Source organism: Delphinus delphis, chromosome 2 (assembly GCF_949987515.2).
Source record: "Delphinus delphis chromosome 2, mDelDel1.2, whole genome shotgun sequence".
NCBI lineage: Eukaryota > Metazoa > Chordata > Mammalia > Artiodactyla > Delphinidae > Delphinus > Delphinus delphis.
In genome coordinates this window covers 87,657,081-87,673,638 of record NC_082684.1, presented here as the reverse complement: position 1 = coordinate 87,673,638, position 16,558 = coordinate 87,657,081, and the positions used below count along the sequence as shown (strand labels likewise).

At 37.8% G+C, this 16,558-nt stretch overlaps 1 protein-coding gene and 1 non-coding gene across 3 annotated transcripts in view; one reads left to right on the top strand and one right to left on the bottom strand.

Moving 5' to 3' along the window:
• The window catches only part of FRMD5 (FERM domain containing 5), a 340,793-nt gene that overhangs the window by 25,833 nt on the left and 298,402 nt on the right, over positions 1-16,558 (top strand). The window lies entirely within an intron of this gene.
• On the bottom strand, positions 9,600-9,672 carry TRNAG-UCC (transfer RNA glycine (anticodon UCC)). Its single transcript has one exon. It is a non-coding gene; the product is annotated as a tRNA-Gly (tRNA).

Below are 16,558 nucleotides of genomic sequence, written 5' to 3'. Positions count from 1 at the left end.
AATTCCTTTTAATTTGGCAGTGAGCAAGTCTGTATGCATGTGATTTTTCCCACTAGTCCTTGTGAGAACTTAATCAAATGAGTGATCTTCTATGTGTGAAAGAACTTTAAACTCAGAAGGATCCTCATACACAGTGTGGACTTCAAAGTTTTAGAGATTAAAAAAAAAGATATTAATTGCATTATAACATTAATTTCCTCTTAATTGAGAAATCACTCAGCATGAGACTTATGTTTAAACAGCTGTATAAACTAAGTCATGGTCAATTCTGTTTAGTGCATTCATTCTCTTGCTGCAAGAGGTGTGCTTTCTCAGTGCAAACAATTTAATTTATTCTAACAGTTGTCCTAGTAGTTAAGTAAATTATTCCCCCTTTTTAATGAAGAGTTGCTTATCTATTATTGATTGGCAATTGAGTTTCTAGTCACTTTACTTGATTAGAAGATTGAACTGTTAATTGATATTAGCATCAGATTTCTTAGAACAGAGGATAAATAAGATCAGTGTTCTGCTTTGTTGAACATGGACTTTCAGTGACTTAACTACAAATTTGAAGTTAAATTTTATTAGTACTATGCCTCATTAAAGTGCTTAGAATGCCTCAGAGAGAGGGGACTTGGAATGGATATCATTGTCACCCATAAAATACTCAATAAATATCTCTTATATGCTAGGCACTAGGCCAAGTACAGAGGATGAAGAATGAAGAAGAAAGTCAGGGCCACGAGGATCCAGGTGTCTGGGGAAGAGAGCATTGTTGCTGTACGCTCCTTCTTGGACCATTGTCAGTAATGCAGATACTCTTCTCTGCTGAGCATTTTTCTTAATCCAGTGCACCTAGGCAGTCCATACCAGTTGCTTGGCAGTGAAACCTGTCGGCCCGTTTGTCTACTTATTATTATATTGAAAAGTCCAATTGGTAAAGACAGATTTATTAGGAAAAAATTACAAATTAAGGAGTTAGTTGGATTGAAAAATGCTGAAAGATATTAAACCTTTGGTCTTTGCTTCAGTTGGAATGATTCATTGACTTTCAGAAATATCTGAGTTTAGATAAAAGCAAACTCAGAAGGCAATTTCTCACTTTGGAAAAACTTTAATTTCTAAATTAGCAGTAATAGGAATCACTAGAAGAAATTAGAAATATTTGTTTAATCTTTGCATGGTGAGAGATTTCTAAGCGTAAAGATAATGGAAGAAATAAAAAAGAAAGAGATCAGGGCTTCCCTGGTGGCGCAGTGGTTGAGAGTCCGCCTGCTGATGCAGGGTACACGGGTTCGTGCCCCGGTCCGGGAGGATCCACATGCCACGGAGCGGCTGGGCCCGTGAGCCATGGCTGCTGAGCCTGTGCGTCCGGAGCCTGTGCTTCGCAATGGGAGAGGCCACAACAGTGAGAGGCCCGCGTAGTGCAAAGAAAAAAAAAAAGAAAGAGATCAAAAGATATATCACATGAAAATTAAAAATTTCTTCATGTCAGAGACATCAGAAACAAAAGCTAAAAGGTAAGCAAAAATTCAGGAGAAAACTTTGTAGCTAATATGGTAAAAGATTTATATCCTTAGTAATAATAATAAAAACTCCACATATAAACACTAAAAAATAACCCAATAGCTCAATGGGGAAAATGCCACTAAGTGGACAGTGCAGTTGGGAATTACAGTTGGCTAATAAACATGTGAAAAATGTTTACTTCACCTTCATTCATAAGCAAGAAACTATAAATTAAAATGAGATGCCAGGTATTATGATTTAAGTTAGCAAAAACTAAAAAATAATTCTCAATTATGGTAAGAATACACTGAGTAAAAGTTTAAATTGGTGCAGTCTTTTTTGAAAAGATTGGCAAGTTTATTCCTAGGTCACTCTCCCAAGGAAATGATTAAAAATACAGGAAAATAATATTTATACTAAGGTGTTCATTAGAACATTATTTATAAGAGTGAAAAAATTAAACTTATATATAAAATAGAAGAATGGTTAAGTAAATTATGGTATGTCAGAAGATAGAATAATAGAGTTAATCATGTATACAAGGATCTGATAATTTGAAAGATAATTTTATAAAAATTTAAATGTGTATTATAATCTGAACTATAGAAAAATATCAAAAGATACACTAATTTCCTGTGACTGCTGTTGTTACCACAAACTTGGTGGTTTAAAACAACAAGCATTTATTCTCTCATAGTTCTGGAGGCCAGAGGTCCAAAATTAGTATCACTGGGCTGAAATCAAGGTGTTGACAAGGCTGTATCTCCCTCCAGAGGCTCTAGGGGAGAATCTGTTCCTTGCCTCTGCCAGCTTCTCGAGGCTGCAGGCATTCCTTAGCTTGTGGCTGCATCACTACAGTCTCAGTTACGCTGCCTTCTCTTCTGTGTGTAACCTCTCTTGCCTCTGTTGTATAAAGACACGTGTGATTGCATTTAGGGCCCACCTGGATAATTCAAAATGATCTCCTGAATTTAATTTAACTTAATCAATCTTATAAAGACCTTTTCCAAATAAAGTAACATTTTCAGGGATTAGAAATGATATCTTTGGGGGCAATTATTCAGCCTATTACAGAAGGTTATACATCAAAATTTTGATGGTTATTATCTCTGGGTGTTGTGATTATGGAGGATTTAAATTTTATATCTTATATCCTTGTCTTCCAGGAAGACTCAGGGAAGTAATATTAACTCCATGAGCTTCTCTCAAACTGTATCAGATATGATTTAAACCTTTTTGAAATCTTTGACTATCAGGTCACTCTGCTTGGAGGTTCAGAAGGGATTTAAAACATTAGAAATATGACTTTTTTCCCCTTCAGTTTTATGATGGTTATTTGATTTAGAAGTTGTACCCTATCAGGACAGATAAACAGAACTCCATTATTATTTGTCCTCCTATGGATTGCTTTTCAAAGACTTTTAACCACTAAACTATATTTACTAATAATTAAATTTTCCCATTTTAATTAATGAAGGACATATATACATGCTAACTAGACTTTCTGATCATTATGAATAGCCAAATACAAAGAAATCTTGAGTCAATATAGAATTTTCACTGGGCTATTTGAAATATTGAAAATACCTCATAGATTATCACTATTATTCTCTTTACTGGTAGTGGCTTTAATGGACATCTTTATTCCTAAATGTTCTGAGAACTCTGGGTTGGGAGCGCCCTTAGAATTTATTTCTTAAAATATTTTAAATAAATATTTTAAGTTATTCTTCTCTTAGGGAAGTGTAGTATGACTATAATCTACAAAATTAATCATTGAATCAAAAGTTAAACTTGTAAATTCCTCCATCATCTTTGATAAAACCATCTCTGCTTTTGTCAGTGTCCTTTAACTTTTGGACATCGTTCAGAATTTGTTTTTATATTATTAGCTACCCCAATCTACCTTTCATCTTCAACTCACTTTCTACTTTGCTTAAACTGTCTTCTAACTTTAGAAAGAAGCAAGTGTTCCATTTCATTTTGATGGACAGATAGCAATGTGGTGAAATTTTAAGAAGTAAAGACAAGAAAGCTTAGCTGTGTTTATAACTGTAGATGCAAATAAGATCTCATCCGTTCATTTCTGCTCAAATTTGGTAGTTCTTGAAGTATCTTTATTCATTTCCAGAGCCATGCTGGAGTTGGGTACCCCAGGTTGCTGGAAGGTTGAAATTATTCCCATCCGGCTGAAGATTTCTATCACTAACATTGCTGCAGTTGCTACTATTATGAAACCCTGTTATTCTCTACTCCTTTGAATTCCCCAAGTTCTTTCTTTAAGAAGTAAAGAAAATGAGGGGGAACTTGAATATTAGGTTTGAGACTATATAAAAAATGGTTAGCTTGTGGGGTAGAGAGTGGATTTCAATTCCTTAGTTTACTTTGTTTTGTTAAAGGTCAAGGTGGCCTTTGATAAGTCACATATAACAAATATAAAACAAAATATAGCAAATACGTGTTACATTTTACAGTAGAATTGTAACATGGGAGGAAGATTTCCTGCCTCAAGTAGTAAGTGTGATATAACCAAGTTCAAGATCTCATTTCTGCGGTTTATTGAATGCTGCTGTATCTAGCTTTCCCTGATTTTATACATATTGGATAATATCTCCATAATTTATCCAGAATAGTATTATTTCACCAATACTAGTTATTTTAAGTGAAATAAATTGACTTTCCTTAGTATGGGTATAAATATGTACCCTGATTACCTGGGGATTTTAATTTTATTATTTTTAACCTTAAATTACATTTAATTATGATCAATGTCTTTGACTGGAATCCATGTGCTTGGGAAATATGCTTGCAAAATGACCACAAAATAATAGGGTTAAGCAAATCTATAATTTTGAAAATCTCAAAAAGCATTCCAAGACATATTAGAATCTTGACAAGGATGCTTATTTTTAGTATGACCAGAGGGAAATAGAAGTGGAGAGGTCAGCATTTATGTCCAAACCGCATCAGCAGAATTAGGGTTAGAATTCTTTGTTTCACATAGAAGTGTTAAGATTTTTTTTTCTGAGCCAGTATTTCTTCTACATATTGAAACGTACATTAACTGTATCTGTTTCAATACTTAGGGGTCAAATGGATTGTAACAGCCTTAGGCCATATGTTCATAAACTTGAGAGTCATGAAAATAGATTAGGAGAATGATTTTTCTCCTATAGGATGAATTACCACAAGATGAAAACAGCCTTGGAATTGCTGTCGAGTTAGGAACCTAGTTAATTTAAGAGAGAAGGTGTTACTGAAGTAGCATTCTGCTTTTTATTGCATCCTGCTATAATGATACTGCTAGGCATAGGAGAAACAAAAATGTACATATATATATTTGTTGAATTTTTTCCCCTGAAGAATTTTTCTTATAATTTTCTTGGAAATTGGGAGGGATGCTGTCTTTATTTTCATAAACGCGCCAAAAGGAGATATTTGAAGAAAAATATATACATCTGAGCATATATCAGTTTTAAAAATAAAACGTTTTATGCTAGAGAAAATACCATACTTCCTCTGTTTTGTCCTAAGATTCCAGCCATTTAAGCTTCCAGAAGGTAGGGTATAACTATTTTGATAAATTTCTATGTTTCAAAAAAGGTTGCTGTAGGAGAGAGCTCAGATATCCATCAACTGGTGAATGGATAACCAAACTGTTGAACAGCCATAAAATGGAATAGTACTCAGCAATAGAAAGGAACAAACCATTGATTTATGCAACAACATGATGAATTTCAAACGCGTTTTGCTAAGTAATAGAAGCCAGACACGAAAGGTTTTGGACTATATAATTCTATGATACGACATTCTGGAAAAAGCAAAAATATAGGGACAGAAATCACATCAGTGATTATCAGGGGCTGGGGTCTGGGAGAAGGAATTGACTAAAAACGTACAAGGCAGCTTTTCTAGATGGTGGAAACATTCTGTATGTTCATTGTGATAGTGGTTATATGATTGTAACATTTGTCAAAGCACATTACTTAAAAAAGGTGAATTTTACTTTTTGTAAATTGTACTCCACTAAATCTGACCAAAAAAGTGTAAGGTATACTGAGAGGGTCCTCAACAAATATTAATTTACGGGAATTAGATTAATATCTGCTACCTGCCAGCCATTAGCCCATTGTATCAAAGTTCTTACTTGCAAGCAACAGAACTGACTTTGGCTGATTTTAACAGAAGAGAAATTTATTGATAAGACATTACACAGCTCAGAAAACTTATAGGGAGGATACAAAGCAGGTTTGGAAAATGGACAACAGCAAGGGAAGCTAGAGAGCACCCAGAACCAAGAATAACACTGTAGAGCCTGTCTGGAAAAGACACTGCTGTCTCTGTCTCTGATGCCACAACTTGCCCCACTGTCACCAAGGATACTGGAAACTAGGTACCAGTGTCACATTCCTGCCATTTCTGCCCCTGTACACTTGATATTGGTGCTGCAACTGTCTTAGCTGCCTGTGTCTGCCACCAGCATGTATTCTCTTTGGTCCGTCCTTCTTCACTGTCACAGCTTCAGAGTCAAGGTCCAGGGTAGAAGTGTTTGGTTGGCCAAGCCAGAGTCATATGCTGTATTCCAGCTGCAAGGAAGGCTAGGAAAGTGAGTGTCTGATGTTTTCAGTTTCTACAGTATCTCCCACCAAGACCCAGAAAGTTAGAAGGCAGTTATGCTGGGCAGAAAAATCCATTATTTCTATGCATCCATCAAAATATGAACTAAATTTTAAACTTTACTTTCTGTAGCCCTTATCCTGCTAGTGAATAGGCTTGCATTCTGTTAATTTTTATTATTGTATGATGCTGTTTATGATTGTCACAGTCGAGTTTCATATATGATCTTTGATCTTTAGGCTAATTTTTGAAAGACTTTTCTTTTTTTCTTAGAGCAGTTTTAGATTTATAGCAAAATTGAGAGGAAGGTAGAGGGATTTCCCGTACACATGCATACCTTTCTCCATTATTAAGGCTGCTTTTTTTCTTTTAAAATTTTATTTATTGAGGCAACATTGGTTTGTAATATTATATTTCAACACTACAGCGTGCCTACCACAAAAAGTTTAGTTTCCATCTGTCACCATACTGTTGATCCCCTTTACCCATTTCTCTCACCTCCTCACCTCCCTTCCCCTCTGGTAACCAATACTCTGTTCTCTGTATCTATGTGTTTGTTTTGGTTTGTTCACTTATTTTCATTTATTTGTTTGTTTTTTATATTCCATGTACAAGTGAAATCACATATTTGTATTTTTCCATCTGATTTCTCTCAGCATAATACCCTCAAGCTTTATTCATATTGTCACAAGTGGCAAGATTTTATCTTTTTTATGGCTGAGTAGTATTCTATTGTATATATATACCACATCTTTATTTTATTTTATTTTTTAACATCTTTATTGGAGTAAAATTGCTTTACAATGGTGTGTTAGTTTCTGCTTTATAACAAAGTGAATCAGTTATACATATGTTCCCATATCTCTTCCCTCTTGCATCTCCCTCCCTCCCACCCTCCCTATCCCACCCCTCTAGGTGGTCACGAAGCACCGAGGTGATCTCCCTGTGCTATGCGGCTGCTTCCCACTAGCTATCTATTTTATGTTTGGTAGTGTATATATGTCCATGCCACTCTCTCACTTTGTCCCAGCTTACCCTTCCCCCTCCCTGTATCCTCAACTCCATTCTCTAGTAGGTCTGCATCTTTATTCCCGTCTTGCCCCTAGGTTCTTCATGACCTTTTTTTTTTTTAGATTCCATATATATGTGTTAGCATATGGTATTTGTTTTTCTCTTTCTGACTTATTTCACTCTGTATGACAGTCTCTAGGTCCATCCACCTCACTACAAATAACTGTTTTGTTCCTTTTTATGGCTGAGTAATATTCCATTGATATATACCACATCTTATTTATCCATCATAAATAGATAAATTTATCCATTCATATGGTTGTTTCCATATCTTGGCTATTGTAAATAATGCTGCCATGAACATAGGGGTGCATATTTTTGAATATTTTTTTGTATTCTTCAGATAAATATCCAGAAGTGGAATAGCTGGGTCATATGGTAGTTCTGTTCTTAATGTTTTGTGGAGTCTCCATATTGTTTTCCATAGTGGCTACTTCAGTTTACATTCCCACCAACAGTGCATGAAGGGACATTCCCTTTTCTCCACATCCTCACCAGCACTTATTTCTTGCTTTTTCAATAATGTAGGCTGATTTTAGTTTAAAGGATAATTCTGAATCTGCAAAGAATGACCAATAATATGTGCTTCAAACATGGTGAGTAGTCAGTAAATGTTGTTAAACAAATCCATAAAAGTTAGAAAAAGTATATTTTTCTATAACCAAAAAAGCGTGCTTAAAGATACAAAAATAATCAGTACACAAAGAGAGTGTACCGTGATCAAGTGCTGGAATCTCAGGCTAGATCATCATTTGGAAGTGTATTAGTAGACTATTATATCAGACGATGAAATGAGAAAAATCTTGGATTTGTCTTCTCGCAATCTGCTAAGATGACCACCACATACATGCACTAGTAAGGAAGGATGTTCTGGGAAACCAAAGAAAACATGATGGGGGTGGGTAGACATTGTGTGGAAGGAAGTGAGGCTGTAGAAATGAAAGGTGGAGAGGATAGTGAGGAGCAGGAGATAGAGAAGCCTCTTGTCTTGCTTTCCTAAGAGACGGTGCCCACGTTAAGGAGCAGCATAAAATGGAGCATGCAGATTTGAAAGACTTCTTGCTGGAGGAAAGGCAGAGATAGAGAATGTGGGGTTAAAAATGGATAATGATGTCTGTCGACATTTAATTTGGCTCTTATGACATGAAGTGGAGGCACTTGACTAGGCAACCTTCAGGGCCTCTAATCAGCTGCACATTCACCCCATGCAACAAGAGAAGAGGCCTTGTGAAAAATCTTAGCACAGTGGAGAGGAGAGGGAGACAGCAGCTTTTGACCCTAACGTGAGACCCTGCAAAAGTTCTGTTCATGAGACATTCACTTTCTTCTCTTTCAGATCTGGTTAAGAATGAACACTTGGACGTTTCACTTCATGTGGATTTAGTTAGCATCTTGGCAATCTTACTTTTTTTCTGAACAGTGTGTTTGTTGTTAGTTTCATGATGTTGGTCGTGTTTGTGCTTTGTAACTTATTGCTGTTTTCCCATATACAAATAGATCATTTATGCACTTTCTGAGGTCTTACCTTAATCCTGACTTTCTAAATGTTCTTAAATGTCCCAGATATATATCAGCACACTTTGTTTACTAGCATTTATTTGCCTTTTAAAAAGTGAAATATAAAAGACATAATTTAGTTACCGTACAATTCACCCTTTTGCAGAGTACAGTTCACTGGTTTTTAGAATATTCACAAAGTTGTGTGTCTATTTCCACTTTATATTTTTATTTTCACCACCCCCAAAAGAAACCTTTTACCTATTAGCAGTTACTCCCCATTCCCTCCTATCACCAGCTCCTGGCAACCACTTATCTACTCTCCATCTCTATGAGTTTGCGTGTTTGGGAAATTTCATACAAATGGAATCATGTAGTATGTGGCCTTTTGTGAATGACTTCTTTTACTAGCAAAATGTTTCCAAAGTTCACCTGCTTGTAGCCTGTATCAGTACTTCATTTCTTTAAAAAAAAAATTGTGGTAAAACATAAAAAATACAAATTTTATCATAGTAACAATTTTTAAGTGTACAGTTCTGTGGCATTAGGTACATTCACATTGTTGTACTTCATTCCTTTTTATTGCTGAATAATATTCCATTGTATGGATATACTACATCTTGTTCATCTACTCATCGTTTGGCAGACACTGGATCGTTTCCACTTTTTGGCTGTTATGTTCTGCTATGAACATTTGTGTACCAGAATTTACTTTCAATCTGAAATATTTCAATCATGGTGAAGAAGATTGAACTTTGGACTTGTATTTTAAGTGCATCTCTTAGACTGATGAGGTAATGTTAATGTATTCCTGGGCAATCACCTAACTTCTCTTGATCTGAGAGCAGGTGGTATTGTCCCCATTTTCTTTCTGGTTGTGTTTTTTTTTTTTTGGCCGTGCCATGCGGCATGTGGGATCTTAGCTCCCCAACCAGGGATCGAACCTGTGCCCCCTGCAGTGGAAGTGCAGAGTCCTAACCACTGGACCACCAGGGAATTCCTGGAAGTTGGCTTTTAGAAAAGAGGGAAAGAAAGGAGGGATGCTTGGGCAGCTGTAGACTGAAGTTCGAAGTGAATCTTTGGGCTCCACACAGTTTCCTTCCTCTTTCTGTTGTCATCCCTTATTCTCTCATCGCCAGCGCTCTCTTGCCGCCTCATTACAAGAGTTCCATATGACCCAGCAATCTCACTACTGTGCATATACCCTGAGAAAACCATAATTCAAAAAGAGTCATGTACCAAAATGTTCATTGCAGCTCTATTTACAATAGCCTGGAGATGGAAACAACCTAAGTGCCCATCATCGGATGAATGGATAAAGAAGATGTGGCACATATATACCATGGACTATTACTCAGCCATAAAAAGAAACGAAATTGGGCTATTTGTAATGAGGTGGATAGACCTAGAGTCTGTCATACAGAGTGAAGTAAGTCAGAAAGAGAAAAACAAATACCGTATGCTAACACATATATATGGAATTTAAGAAAAAGAATGTCATGAAGAACCTAGGGGTAAGACAGGAATAAAGACACGGACCTACTAGAGAATGGACTTGAGGATATGGGGAGGGGGAAGGGTAAGCTGTGACAAAGTGAGAGAGTGGTATGGACATATATATACTATCAAACGTAAAATAGATAGCTAGTGGGAAGTAGCCGCATAGCACAGGGAGATCACCTCGGTGCTTTGTGACCACCTAGAGGGGTGGGATAGGGAGGGTGGGAGGGAGCGAGACGCAAGAGGGAAGAGATATGTGAACATATGTATATGTATGACTGATTCACTTTGTTATAAAGCAGAAACTAACACACCATTGTAAAGCAACTATACTCCAATAAAGATGTAAAAAAAAAAGAGTTCCCACTGCTGCTCCTCTTCCTCACTTTCCCTCGAAACTCTCCTCCAGTATGATTAATTGTCAGCTTCTTTCAACCACCTAAGTGACCAATAAACTCATTTTGCTTAGTTTGTTTGCTTTTGGTGGCAGGAGGTGTGTGTATATGTGTTTATTTGTTAACTTAAATGAAGGTGTAAATGATGGAAATGCTTTGTAATCTAAGGGAGAGATTTTGAGGCAGGACAGGTTTTCTTCATTCATACCACTCAACCTATTGCACCTATTTACTAAAAAAAGACACTTCAAGTAGGGAAGGAAAAGAGGAGTCTGAGGTTCTTATAACCCTTTAAGAAAGTGTCTCTACCTAAAAATCCCAGGAAGGAATGGTAGAACGTGAGGCTCCTAAAGGTGACAGACAGTTCATTACAAATTCACAGAAAGCAGTCTCTCAGCTGAATCCCATTTCCAGAGAAAATAATCATTGTAGTGGAGAGTGTGTAGAAGGAGGGGAAAGTATGGTGGAGTAGAGGGCAGTTTTGGAGTTTGGGACATTTAAATAGAAGCAGAACTAGTTAAGATCAGTCCCATCTCTGATGGAGAAAGAAGTTGATCACCGTATGCCATCCCAGTGCCTTCCTGGAAATTACCAGTGGTAGTAAGTTATACAATCACTTATTGTTTGCTTAATTACCATGCATCACAGCAATGATTATGCATTGTAAACTTATTGTGTTTTATTTTATTAGAAAACTGTACATAACCTTTTTAGCTAGGCATGTTGCTCAATTACTCTCAATAGAAAGCATTACTGGTGGGTAAGAGTATTGATATGCAGGTGAGACTCTGTGGTGCTCTTTAAGTCATATCATGTTTTTTGGCAATCATTTAACGAAGCAATGTGCTAGACCCTGAGGGTGTTACAGTGAAAGCCAAGGTCTTAGCCTAAACAGGCTTATGATTAGGTGGGTGAATATCAAATCACCACAATAAACTGTGCTAAGTATTCAGACAGGATACTTTGGGACACTTGGCTCAGCATGAGAGTGGTCAGGGTAGACTTTCTAGAGGAAGTAACAGTTGAACTGTCTTGAATAATAAGTAGGAGCTGTTTGGGCACAGAAATTGGGGGAGGGCTTCCCTGGTGGCACAGTGGTTAAGAATCTGCCTGCCAATGCAGGGGACAGGGGTTAAAGCCCTGGTCCGGGAAGATCCCACATGCCGCGGAGCAACTAAGCCTGTGCACCACAACTACTGAGCCTGCGCTCTAGAGCCCGCGAGCCACAACTACTGAGCCTGCGTGCCACAACTACTGAAGCCCGTGGGCCTAGAGCCTGTGCTCTGCAACGAGAGAAGGCACCGCAATGAGAAGCCCACACACCACAACGAAGAGTAGCCCCCACTCGCGGCAACTAGAGAAAGCACAGGTGCAGCAACGAAGACCCAACGCAGCCAAAAATAAATTAAAATAATAGAAAAGAAAAGAAATTGGGGGAGCCATGGGACATTACAGGTAGAAGGAATAGCATGGGCACAGGTAGAGGCGTCTTTGCCTACATGTGTTGCCAACTCAGGAAGGGACCAATAAGCATCCAGGGGATGGTAAAGGAGATAAAAAACAATACATTTGATCCTGCTGACAAAGAGCACATGGTTTACTTACTAGAGATGTATTTATTCTTTTGTGCCACCAGGGTGTCCTTTAGCAAATTACCTGCCTCTTCCATTGTGCAATATGGTACGCTAGTGGCTTGATAAAATTAACACCCCCTCCACAAGTGAGCAATTTACTTTCTTCTTATAAAATCAGGGCTGGTAAATTGCTTTGTATTCTTTTAGCTGGTTATATAGGGTTTTTTTTTTTTACAAGTTGTTTTTTTTTTTAAACAAAAATCCAAAGAGAATTTTATGGACAAAGAATCTTCAAACAAAATGCTTAGATATTCCTAGTTGTCATGAAAATGTGCTTAATTGGTGATGATGGATTTAATAGTTTGAAAAGCTCCATTCAAACTTAAATGTCCAACAATAGGGGACTGATTGAATAAATCATGATATATTCTCAGATACTATTTAGCCTTAAGTATGAAGTTATGGAAGAATGTTATGACATAGATGCTCACCATGTTGCTGAATGTCCACGAGTGGTCTACAGATGGGTTAGTGAGTAACATGGTATCACTTTTCTAAAATGTGTATTAACTGGTAAGCTCCAGGCCTCAGTAGCCTGGAAGAATGAAACAGGTCCTTTTTATGTTCTCCCAATGATAATAACCCATCTTGCCCTTTCCTTCTTACCAACCTGTCAGATTCTGGTCTATCCTGTAATAACTCCCAGTTATTTCTGAGAGTCCTAAATGTGCCATATGATTCGTCTTTGGCTCACCCTTGTTGATAGATGCTACCCTTGATGAGCCTCACTGAAGGTACTGCTGAGAACCTCACGGCCTTGACAGAGAAGCTGCCTCTATTCAGCATGAGTCTATCAAATCCCTTAATTCTGGTGTGCCAGAGAATTGCATGTTCTTTTCGGAGGTGGGGAAAAGTGGCTTCCTCCATAGAGCTGGGCTTTGTTGCAAAAGTCCACAGACCTACTTAAGAAATCCTGCAATTCCTCTAACTGCTGGTCTTCATCCTTTATTCACAAGGGTTCAGACTTGGAAGATCACAGCAGAAGTTACCGTGCTCCCCAGTCCACCTGCTTTCGCTCTCTGGGTGAATGGCATCATCATCTGCCTCCTTGTTCCAGTCAGAAACCTGAGGCATTCCAGACTCGTCCCGATTGCTCACGTTTAGCCTCCAAATTTTCTTTATTCTTTTGTCTTTCAGTCTTGGAAATCTGTTAATCCTTTTTGTCTCCACTGCCTCTCCAGAGTTCAGGCCTTCATTTCTCATCTGGATTATATTAATAGCCTCCTAATCATTCATGAAGCTTCCAAGTCTTTCTCCTCTTCTGAGTTAGCTTCCACACTCCATTAGCATGGAACACATAGCCCTTTAGGGTCTAGCCTTGATATGGCTCCATCCTTTTCCCTGCCACTCAGTCTCTCTATAGATACCTTATTTGGTGTTTCTACTCTCTCAGACATCTGTGTCTTTTAAAAAATTTTTAATAAAATATAACATAAAATTTACCATTTTTAAATGTACAATTCAGTGGCATGAAGTACATTCACAATATTGTGTAACCATCACCACTGTCTATTTCCAGAACTCTTTCATCGTCCCAAACAGAACTGCTGTGTCTCTTTTGCCTCACTGCATGGCACGTGGGATCTTAGTTCCCCAACCAGGGATGGAACCCCTGCCCACCGCAGTGGAAACGTGAAGTCCTAACCATGGCACCGCCAGAGAATTCCCTGAACTGCTGTGTCTTTTCCTCTAAGTAGAATGCCGTGTCCCCCCACTCCCACCCCTGTTCCTCCTAAGGATCTCTCCAGACTTGAATCAAATGCCACCTTGTCTGAGAAACTTTCCACGATTCTTTAGACTTGAGTTTGGTGTATGCTTTTTTGTCTTCCCATGCCACTCTGGACATACACCTGTCATGACACATCTACAATATTATGATTGTTGGCTTATGAGGCTCTTTTCCACTAGACTTTGAGGTCTTTGAATGAAAAGTTTGACTTTGAATAAAGAGTTTTTTCTCTGCATCCTTAGCTTCTAGCATTGTGCCTGCTGTGAATAAACGATTGGACTCAGCTTCCTATCAGCTAGGCAAATTAGCACTTGCTCACATGCTAGCATTGAATGAAAATCAGGTAGCAGGTCTAAAAGAAATTTCATAAATATAGGCTCTTTCTCCTTTTCATTAGATATTCATGGAAATTTGTTTTTGAGGGCTGCTTTGAGTATGTAATTTCTCAGGCAGTTAGACATAGTCTCCTATACTTATGATTTTAATGGGTGAGTGATGGGTTGAGTTAGGAGTATACAGTAACTGGGTAAGGGGGGATGAGAATTAGGGAGAGTAAAAATATTACAAAATGCTGAAAGTATAATATGTGTGGTCTTCAATATCCAGAATAGTGAGTTTCCAAGACTGCTTTTTGTCAGGTTATGAGGTATAAAAGAAGGAAATGGATGTCTTATTTTGGTGCTATTGGATGGAAAATCAGAGAGAAGACACTGGAATGAGTCAAGGTACTAGGCAGGGTTTAAGGGCACAGCAATTTCTTTTTTTCCTTCTGTCCATTTTTTTTTTCCGAGAACAGGAAAATAGATAGGGACAATTCTTAAAAGACAGAGCCACTACTAATTCTGTTATGGCGTCCCTAGCTTCTCATGGTAGTAGTTCAACGTTTCACTTCTGGTTATACCTCACCCTGATGTGAGATGCTTTGTCAGAAGGAGTGGGACAGAGGCTCCAGAATTCCTAGAATAAGGGTTTCCCTGGTGGCGCAGTGGTTGAGAATGTGCCTGCTAATGCAGGGGACACGGGTTCAAGCCCTGGTCTGGGAGGATCCCACATGCCGCAGAGCAACTAGGCCCGTGAGCCACAACTACTGAGCCTGTGTGTCTGGAGCCTGTGCTCCGCAGCAAGAGAGACCGCGATAGTGAGAGGCCTGCGCACTGCGATGAAGAGTGGCCCCCGCTTGCCACAACTAGAGAGAGCCCTCGCACAGAAACGAAGACCCAACACAGCAAAAAAATTAATTAATTAATAAAACTCCTACCCCTGACATCTTAAAAAGAAAAATTCCTGGAATAAAACTTAGATATGTGGATCTGTCATTCATGCACTTTTATTTCACTTCCTTTTGCCTTAAATTGAGTGGAGTAAAATGCTAAGCATACCATTTAAAATCCTGTTCAGCCAGCTGCTCAGCTAGAAAGGTCAATCTTCATCACTCCATTTACACTGAACAAACATATTTGTGGCAGCAAGAGAAGAGATCTGAATCAAGAAAAAAAAAATGAAGTCCAGTAAAGTGATTCAATTGTCTAATCAAGCATCTGACTTGAACATAATTTGAAGGGCCCTTGAAGTTTCTTTTTTTTAAAGGCTTGAAATCAGAAATTTGCAATTGACACAACATGAGTCATGCAGATCTGATTGAGGTTCCTGCGTTTTCTTTTTCTTTCAACTCTTGAGTTGTACTCTTTCATTTTCTTTCCTGTTTGGAGTCCAGTGGAAAAAGGAAATGAGTAATTTAAAGTGAAATTATATGGTACATTTGCATATTGTAGAACTAGTGGTATTTTGGATTTGCAATTTATGATATAAATGACTTTGCAGTAGTTGTTTTTCACACAATACGTTTAGAAATTTCTGTTTCAGCACATTGAAAAAGTAGTGCCTTGGTAGTGTGACTTACCTGTTTAGGACTTTTTAAGTCATTATTGTTACTTAGATTCTTTTTTTTTCTTTTTTAGCTCTCTAACTTAAATACCGATAAAACAACCTGATTGTCGTTGTAAAATGCCTGCGTCTAAGAATTTAGCCTAATTCACCCACTAGTAATTTAGGGCCACATTGTGCATTGATGTAACTGAATGTCTTTTGCTGTCCAAATATGTCATTTAAAAAGTAAGTAACAACTCAGAAGAAGGGTGTTCAACATGGATCCTTTCTTCTAGCATGCTTAGCAAAAGCATTTGGTTTAAGGATGTTCTGTATTTTCTGAACAAAGCTGATGTTGTAATTTTGTTGATTTATTTATCTGAAAGTGTGTATAATTTAGACGAAATGCTTTTCAAGAAAGAAAGCATGTAGGCATTGCTGCCTGCAGGGTACTATAGTGGTACTAATAATTTAAACATCTATTAGGACTTTGATATAATCAAATGATCCACAGTTATTTAAAGAGGAGTAATTCTGAAGATTTAGTCCTTAATGTGAGGGAACCTCATAGATCACAAATATAGAATATGTCTTACACTGATGCTGATGGATTATTCTTGAACATTTGGCCAGTGGGGAGTGCTTTGGATCCTTTAAGTGTTTGTTGACATGAACTGTGTTTTGTAAATAGAGGTTGAGGATGGGGACTTCTGAAGAAAGGAGGCTTCATGCAGAGACTTAGGAATGAAACGTATCTG